This window comes from Oryzias latipes, chromosome 19 (genome assembly GCF_002234675.1).
Source record: "Oryzias latipes chromosome 19, ASM223467v1".
Lineage (NCBI taxonomy): Eukaryota > Metazoa > Chordata > Actinopteri > Beloniformes > Adrianichthyidae > Oryzias > Oryzias latipes.
The window spans coordinates 18,127,266-18,136,017 of record NC_019877.2 but is presented as its reverse complement, the minus strand read 5'-3'; positions in this window follow the sequence as shown (position 1 = coordinate 18,136,017).

The window sequence follows — 8,752 nt, the reverse complement described above, 5'->3', positions numbered from 1 at the left end:
ACCCATACACACTCACATTCATACCTAGGGACAATTTAGAGGAACCAATGAATCTATGAAGCATGTTTTTAGACAGTGGGAGGAAGCCGAAGTCCCCGGTGAAAACCACACAGAAAGGTCCCCCATTGATGTTCTGTTTCAGGTCCCCCAGCTGGGATTTGAACCAGGGGCCTTTTTACAGATTACCAATTTTCATTTGTCCAATATCCCCAAAATGTACATTGTGGAATGACCTTAATTCAGATATTTTGGGGTATCAGTTTCTTATTTTGTAAACCAGACTTAATGCCTGTGATATCACTAAATACCTTTGAAAGAAAGCTCTAAACCTGGAGTTTGGGCTATTTTCCTATTTTCAACTTCAAGAGACAAAGTAATATATTTTTAATTATATATGAATCCTGAAAAAGATAAACCTAAAGTAAATGAGAGCATGGACCGTCTCCCACCTAATCTATTATCTTCAACTGCTTGACATCTTATTTGGTGTCTTATTTTGAAAGGGCCCGCCCAGTATATTTTCTATGTGACAAATAAGATCTTTTTTAATCAGCCTTTTTTTCATCTGCTCTTGATTCACCATGATTTTAATAAATAAATACCCATTTTTCTCCTACAGGGAGCCTGTATCCAATCGTAAGGGCAGTTGTGATTAATGCTTTATGTGTCCAACAATATTGGTACTGTTTTGCCCAGTCTACCAACCAGGCCTTGTCACTATAGTAGTTGAGTTTTTTTGTCAAAGAAGTGAGCGACCTTGGGAGCATTTCGGTAAGACAACTCAGGCAGGCTTTACTTAGGCCACTCCCCTAGGGCGGGTCAGTTAATCAACTCACTTGTGCAGCATCCTATTTAAGTCCAGGTGTGTAAGTTGTTCATCCTTCTTTACTGCAGCACTGCGTTCTTTGCCCCACCCTCCTCCCCGGCTTCCACCTGTGAGCTCCGTTAGGGGTAGTTATTACCCAAAAGTTTATGGAAATTTCTCTCTCTTGGAATTGCACGGAGTTTTATGCCAAACCAAAGGAAAGTGAAATGCAAAGTTAAAGGAAAGTGAAATGCAAAGTTAAAGGAAAGTGAAATGCAAAGTTAAAGGAAAGTGAAATGCAAAGTTAAAGGAAAGTGAAATGCAAACTTGGAGGAATATGACATGCTTACTTGGAGGAATGCGAAATGCTTACTCAGAGGAAAGTGAATGCTAACTAAGGAAAGTGAATGTCAAAGAATGTGAAAGCAACAAGTATGTGGAAGCAAACTAAAGATGTGAAAATAAATATTATTACTACTGCATGAGTTGTCTGACTGAAGTGCTCTTATTTTTGTTCAACAACAAATAAATCTGACAGCTCTTAGAATTCAAATTGCTGTGGGGACAATGTGCTTTTTAAATACTATGCATTGACAAGAAATGCCTTAAAATGTTCTATGTGATTTCAAAAAGGATTGTTGCTGCACAAATACATATTATATTCCCAAAGGATTTAGACAACAACTGAAGCTTAGAGACTGTCCGTGAAGCCATTCTGCTGTTTAACCATTTCTATTTTTTTCTGCTGGCAGACTAATAGTGCAGAATCGGTCAGTCAGTGTCTTGAGCATTTTTAGCAGTACATTCAGTGAGTTCCAAGCCCACGCTGTGTTGACTTCTCTGCTGTTCATGCCGTTGCCTGGAAGACCATTTCCTGAGAGCTTCTCAAAGCCGCTTGTTCAGACAGAGGACCAATGGGAGCAACACAAAAAATCTACTCTCTGTGGTAGAGAGGTTTGGAACCACTGAGGGGGTCAAGATATTTGCAGTTAATTCACAGATAATTCCAAATGCAGTACTGTGTCAGTGCACAAAAATACTTTAGGCCAGACTTTCACCAGCATTTTCTACATAATGCATTCAACAAAATTTCACTGTGAGGAATACTTGGTCAAGGTGACATTCTCTCCTGATTTTCCTGTGTTTCAGTGGAATTCAACCTCATCGGTCTCACAGGCAGGACTGTAAGTAAGCCGATATGGTCCGGTACTGCGCACCGGTATGATATCTGGTGGAGATATACACTGACCAAAAATATAAACGCAGCACTTTTGTTATTGCTCCCATTTTTTATGATATGAACTCAAAGATGTGAAACATTTTCCACATACACAAAATAACCAGTTCTCTGAAATACTGTTCACAAATCTGTCTAAAGCTGTGATAGTGAGCACTTCTCCTTTGCCAAGACAATCCATCCCACCTCGCAGGTGTGCCATATCAAGATGCTGATTACACAGCATGATTATTGCACAGGTGTGCCTTAGACTGGCCACAAGAAAAGGCCACTCTGAAATCTTCAGTTGTATCACACAGCACAATGCCACAGATGTCGCAAGTTTTGAGGGAGCGTGCAGTTGGCATGCTGATAGCAGGAATGTCCACCAGAGCTGTTGCTGGGGAATTGAATGTCCATTTCTCCACCATAAGCCGTCTCCAAAGGCGTTTCTGAGAATTTGGCAGCACATCCAACCGGCCTCACAACCACAGACCATATGTAACCACACCAGCCCAATACCTCCACATCCAGCATGTCCACCTCCAAGATCGTCTGAGACCAGCCACTCGGACAGCAGCTGAAACAATCGGTTTGCATAACCACAGAATTTCTGCACAAACTGTCAGAAACTGTCTCAGGGAAGCTCATCTGCATGCTCGTCGTCCTCATCGAGGTCTCGACTTCACTCCAGTTCGTCGTCGTAACCAACTTGAGTGGGCAAACGCTCACATGCGATGGCGTCTGGCACGTTGGAGAGGTGTTCTCTTCACGGATGAATCCCGGTTTACACTGTTCAGGGCAGATGGCAGACAGCGTGTGTAGCGTCGTGTGGGTGAGTGGTTTTCTGATGTCAATGTTGTGGATCGAGTAGCCCATAGTGGTGGTGGGGTTATGGTATGGGCAGGCATATGTTATGGGCGAAGAACACAGGTGCATTTCATTGATGGCATTTTGAATGCACAGAGATGCCGTGACAAGACCCTGGGGCCCATTGTTGTGCCGTACATCCAACAACATCACCTCATGTTGCAGCATGATAATGCACATCCCCATGTTGCAAGGATCTGTACATAATTCTTGGAAGCTGAAAACATCCCAGTTCTTGCATGGCCAGCATACTCACCGGACATGTCACCCATTGAGCATGTTTGGGATGCTCTGGATCGCCGTATATGACAGCGTGTTCCAGTTCCTGCCAATATCCAGCAACTTCGCACAGCCATTGAAGAAGAGTGGACCAACATTCCACAGGCCACAAAAGACAACCTGATCAACCTTATGCGAAGGAGATGTGTCGCACTTCATGAGGCAAATGGTGGTCACACCAGATACTGACTGGTTGTCTGAGTCCCCTGACCCCCTCAATAAAACAAAACTGAAGATTTCAGAGTGGCCTTTTCTTGTGGCCAGTCTAAGGCACACCTGTGCAATAATCATGCTGTCTAATCAGCATCTTGATATGGCACACCTGTGAGGTGGGATGGATTGTCTTCGAACAGGAGAAGTGATCACTATCACAGCTTTAGACAGATTTGTGAACAATATTTCAGAGAACTGGTTATTTTGTGTATGTGGAAAATGTTTCACATCTTTGAGTTCATACCATAAAAAATGGGAGCAATAACAAAAGTGTTGCGTTTATATTTTTGGTCAGTGTAGTTGGAAGATCAGCTGTATGTGTATGTGTGTGTGCTTTAACACTTATAAGCAGCTGCAGGCTGATGCTGCTAAAACTGTGAATCAGGAAGCACTATGTCTCATCATTTTAGCATCTCTGTGGTTTTTAAAAATGTGGTTTAATCAAAATGTGATTTACGTCCCTCTCTCCCCTCATGTAATTCTGTCGCTTCCCTAAACAATAGTTATGTGTCAATCCTGAATTAAAGTTTTTTTTAGAGCTGCTGTTTGGGGTGAAAGACAAGAACAATGGTTCTTTTAAAATAAAAATACATTTTTGTTCAACTTTTCTTGTTTCTTTCTTTAAGCCGCACCTGACTGGTCAATACAAAATTGTATGGCAAGCGAAAAAGATCTTAAATCGCCAGGAAAAGCGGTGTAAAGAACGTTGTTTGGGCATTAAAAAGGCACGTTTTAAAAGTAGCACGTAAAGCGACGTTCCATCGTGTACAAACTGCTTCCAAAACGCTGTTCTAGCGCGTTCAAACTGCGCGTCAAAAACTCTGTTCTAACACGTTTAAAAGGATGTTTTGTTGTGTCACATATGGACACATATGGGTGTCCAAAACGGCAAAATGTTTGAATAAATTGTCCGAAGACAAATATCTGTTGTCTAGTGGTTTAGGCAGCTGCCCCTTGTACTTCTTCTCATGCAGGAATTGTGAGTTTGATTCCAGGGCATCCACTTGCGGATCTTTGTGCCTGTTCTCTTTTCCTGACTTTTAGCAACAGTATTATTTTGATTGTAGTTAGTGTTTCTTGTTGCTCTTCCTCTTCTTCTTCTTTTTTGTTTTTACAAGTATCTATTACATTGATAAACTTTCAAAAAGATCAAAACAGGCTTTCTTTGTCGCAGACAATAAAGAAATCTCTTTTTGTAGTCATCAAATTGCCAAAACAACATGCTGTTACAATAGAAACACTTGATTCCTGTTTAACAATTTTAAAAAAATCCATAGATGAACAAACCTTTCATGACAATTCGATGTACAGCAACATGTGGTAACTTGCCCCTGTTACAAGACAGACAAAGAAAATTTCTCAGCCCTCACAGGTGGCACAGCGGAATAATGCAGGCCTCGAAATGTTTTTCCTTGGAGGTTAAAACCTGCGTTAAAAGCTGCGTTTTTGATGGCCAAAATGGCATTCTTTACCCCGCTTTTCCTGGCGATATATGATCGTTTTCGGTTGCCATGTAAATGGGGGAGTGGTGGTGGTTGCAGTTGCCCTGAGCACATGCTCAAAATTGGACTCCCAGCAAAATTGGAGCCATTTGACTTGATAATACAAAGGAAGAGTGTAGAGTTTGCTGGAAAATAATTCCATCTAGAACCAGCTCCACAACCAGTACAGAAACCTAAGAGAACTCCCCCAACAGAACAGGACAGATCATTACTGACAACCAGATCAGCTCCTTAAAGCTGAGACACATGGTTTTCTAAGTGTCAATCTTTATTGTGAAGAAAGGTCTAGTTTATTTTGTTTTACTCATTTAATTAGTATTTTGTGTTGGGGTTGAAGTGTTTTGTGTTATATCGCTTCAAATTTTTTTTAACCCTTGTGCTATCCTATGACCCCACCCTTACATTGACATGTTCTCCATACCATGACAAAGGTGGATAAAGGTGGAAAGATTTCATGTAATCCATGGACACCAGTGAGGATCACAAATCATTTAAGAAAAAAGATTCAGCGCACTGTTTAGTGGGTCTAGATGACCCAAATCCCACTTATAAAGTGCCTAGGATAGCACAAGTGTTAAAAGGCAAAAGCTGTCCTTTTATATACCATTACTTAAAAGCTGAATTGTAAGATGGCTGTTTTTTGCTTTATTTATTTTTATTTATTTATTTAGAAAATTGTATCTTTAGACTAGTATACATATACATATTTTACAGGTTTGGTTTGTTGTCTGGGGTCACTCAATTCATTCCCAGTCAAGTAGGCATATGGAGGTTGGAGGTTGGTTTGTTTGCAACGTGACAAGAAAAACAATAAATGATTCCTACAGTTTTCTGAACACTATTGTGGTTGATAGTTTAAGATAAAACCCAATGCAATGGTAGACGTGAAACATGCAGCAAAAAAATAATTTAAGTTTGAAAAAGTCATCACAAAAGAACAACGTAGGAAAGATTAATCAGGAGGAAGATTGCAAGTAAGGATGAAGATGTACAAGCTTAAATGAGTAGAGGAGAAGTAAAAAAGAAAGGAGGTGCAATTCCTGCATTTATCAAGTTCTTTAGTACAACATTCAATTTTAATGTTTTTTCCACAAAGCCTTGTCTACATTTTTATTTACAGTCAAGATTTATTCTCCAATGCGTGTATCTTTATAAGTGTTGTAACGATTTATTTTAGCAGGGATTTGATATGATAATTTGTGGTCGCTGATCCCATTCATAGGCGATATTTGTTCATTTTGAACGATCCGATTCAGTGATCTTAAATCGATACAGGCCATCTTTAGCCAAAACTTCAACAGGTGTGACTCAGAAGTTTTCCAGATTCATTTTTTTTCTTGCAAGATAATCAATTGTAAATTAAATATGTGTACAAACAAACAAGTAAACAAGACCTAATGGCAAATCCATTAACATTTTAGTTCCATAAAGTTTAGCCAGATTTAAATAACTTTTTAAAATATTTTAATAAATATTTGGCTCTGAAGTGCAAATCACACTAACAAATCCCTCAACACGAAAAAAAAAAGAAAATCACAACAGTTATGAAGGCAAAACACAATAAAAAAAACATTACAGTTTAGAAACAAAAATATAATTATTTGGTATATATTTTGTATAATTTTAAAGTTAAATTTAAGTTTTAAATTTAATCATAGAACTTTCTGCATTCCTTTGTTACACAGAAATGACATCGTTCAGAAATAAGAGGTCCATGTCATTATATTGTAGGAGCATCATGCTAATCTCTGCAGGTCACAGAGGATGTGTCGGAATTCCTTCCCTACTCCTTAGCTACTAAAAAACTATGTAGTGTGGGCTTGGACATATTTTACTGTTACAACTGGGGGTTATAGGTCTTCTGACACACAAGATGTTTGTTTGTATGAACCCCTTTTGTATAAACTCCCTTATAAACCCCCCACTAAAATGTGACAAGCATAACTGTTGGCTCAAAAAGTCTTCAAATACAAACATGTCAACATGTACACAATACCACTACAGTTCCCACACGCATACTAATGTATACAAACCAACACATGTAAAGCATTTCATTCAGTCACCCAAACTATTTGTGCAAAGGTTAGCTGACACCTGCACTCAAGTGAGTGTTAATTTTCTGCTGAGGTGGATGATGGATTGTGAAAAAAAGAAGAGGGAGAGTGCCCGGTCATCCCCACACCAAGACCCAGCTGAAGCAGCAGTGTTAGCCAGGACCCCTGACTCCTGTACGGTATAGCAGATAGAGGAAATCCGCCCGCCGGGGAATCACGTCAGCACCCCAGATATGGGCAACCAGGACCACCACAGGGGCCCCCAATACCAGAGAGCAGGGAGGCACAGGAGCACAGAAAGTGCAAGTTCCAGCCCAGCCAGAAGGATAGTCCCCATGCTGTGTCAGGGGGCCCAGCGTGGGGACCCGTTCCCAGAGAGCACCCCCAGACCAACAGCTCACCACCACCCATGAGTTCTGAGCATCCCCCCAACCCGACCCAAGGGGTGAGCCAGGGCCCCCCAAGGGAGACCAGTCCCACACCTCGGATGCCACCCAGTGCCCTGGATCCTAAAGGACACCATGCTCGCTACTTTTTTTTTCTTTTCCAAACAGTAAGTAGGAAGTCACTGTTTTAAGAAGTGAAAATCTAATCAATAGAAGTATTTTATGCTGTGTTTCTTTTTTGTTGCAAATATTGCTCAAGCCCAATGTATTGTGGTCTATATTCACAAATCTAGTGAGCATTGATGGTTTTTCGCAGAGATGTCTGGGAAATTTCTAGGACACTAAATATTGGAATTGTAGATTTGGACAGCACTTAAAAATGGCAAATGCACTTTATAGTGAATTAGTGAGTGGTGAAGGAATTTGAACATAGCCAGGGACTCATCATTTCTGACATGTTTCAAAAAGCAGGTTGAGATGATTTGAGCTTTGCATGAATGATTTCTACTAGAATCAGATGATGAGAACACTGTGGTCTGTGATGGATGGACTGACACGAGTGAACCCAGAAGCAATGAGGAGCACAGGGAAGGTCAGAAGGGAGGCTCATTTTTAGGTTAAAAAAAATGCAACAGTGTTGGGAAAACTCCCTCCCCCCAAAAAACAAACCCCACAAGAAAACAAACACAAAAAACCCTCAGATGGCAGAGGTGTGCGGATTTCCTCATATTATTATATTACCACCATCCTGAACTGTCACACAAGGCAAAAAAACAAATACAAAAAAACAGTACGTACATTTATGTTGCGACACCATTTTCTGACTCAACCAGCTCAAAATCAGTCCAGATATTAGGGCTCTCGGACTAAATGTTTTTTCAATCTTTCATCGTCTAAATTATAAAAGTTTGTTTGAATTGCAGACTCAATTTTCTGTTCTGTTTAGAGTGGCTCCTGCTGTGGTCTTCTGCTACAGTGGCCCTCCTGCCTGGCTGGGCAGTGCTACATAGAGCCTGAAACAACCATAGAAACCTGCATAACGACATGCAAAGGGGAGTGTTTTGAATGTTGAAAAATTCAGATACAGTAAGCACATTTGCATGGATAGCGTAAACATAGCTTTAGTTCCCAACAGGAGTGGTAAAATCATGGAGTAGGATAATGGGAATGTTACCGCAACCACTATTTAAGACCTGTGACAGTAATATAAAATAGTGCAATGTTGGTACCAATTTGGGGTTTTTACCTTCCCACCCTTTTGAAGTCACACCAGCACCATGGAGGCTTTCTGGAGTATTTTCAGGCGATGCAGACCAGATGTCAACCAAAATTCCACTCCAGAAATTTCGCCCTCGCACTAAAGTGGGGAACTGTTGGGAAGTGTTTAGGAATAATGCAAACTAAGAAAGTAAAGTGTTTAGAACATG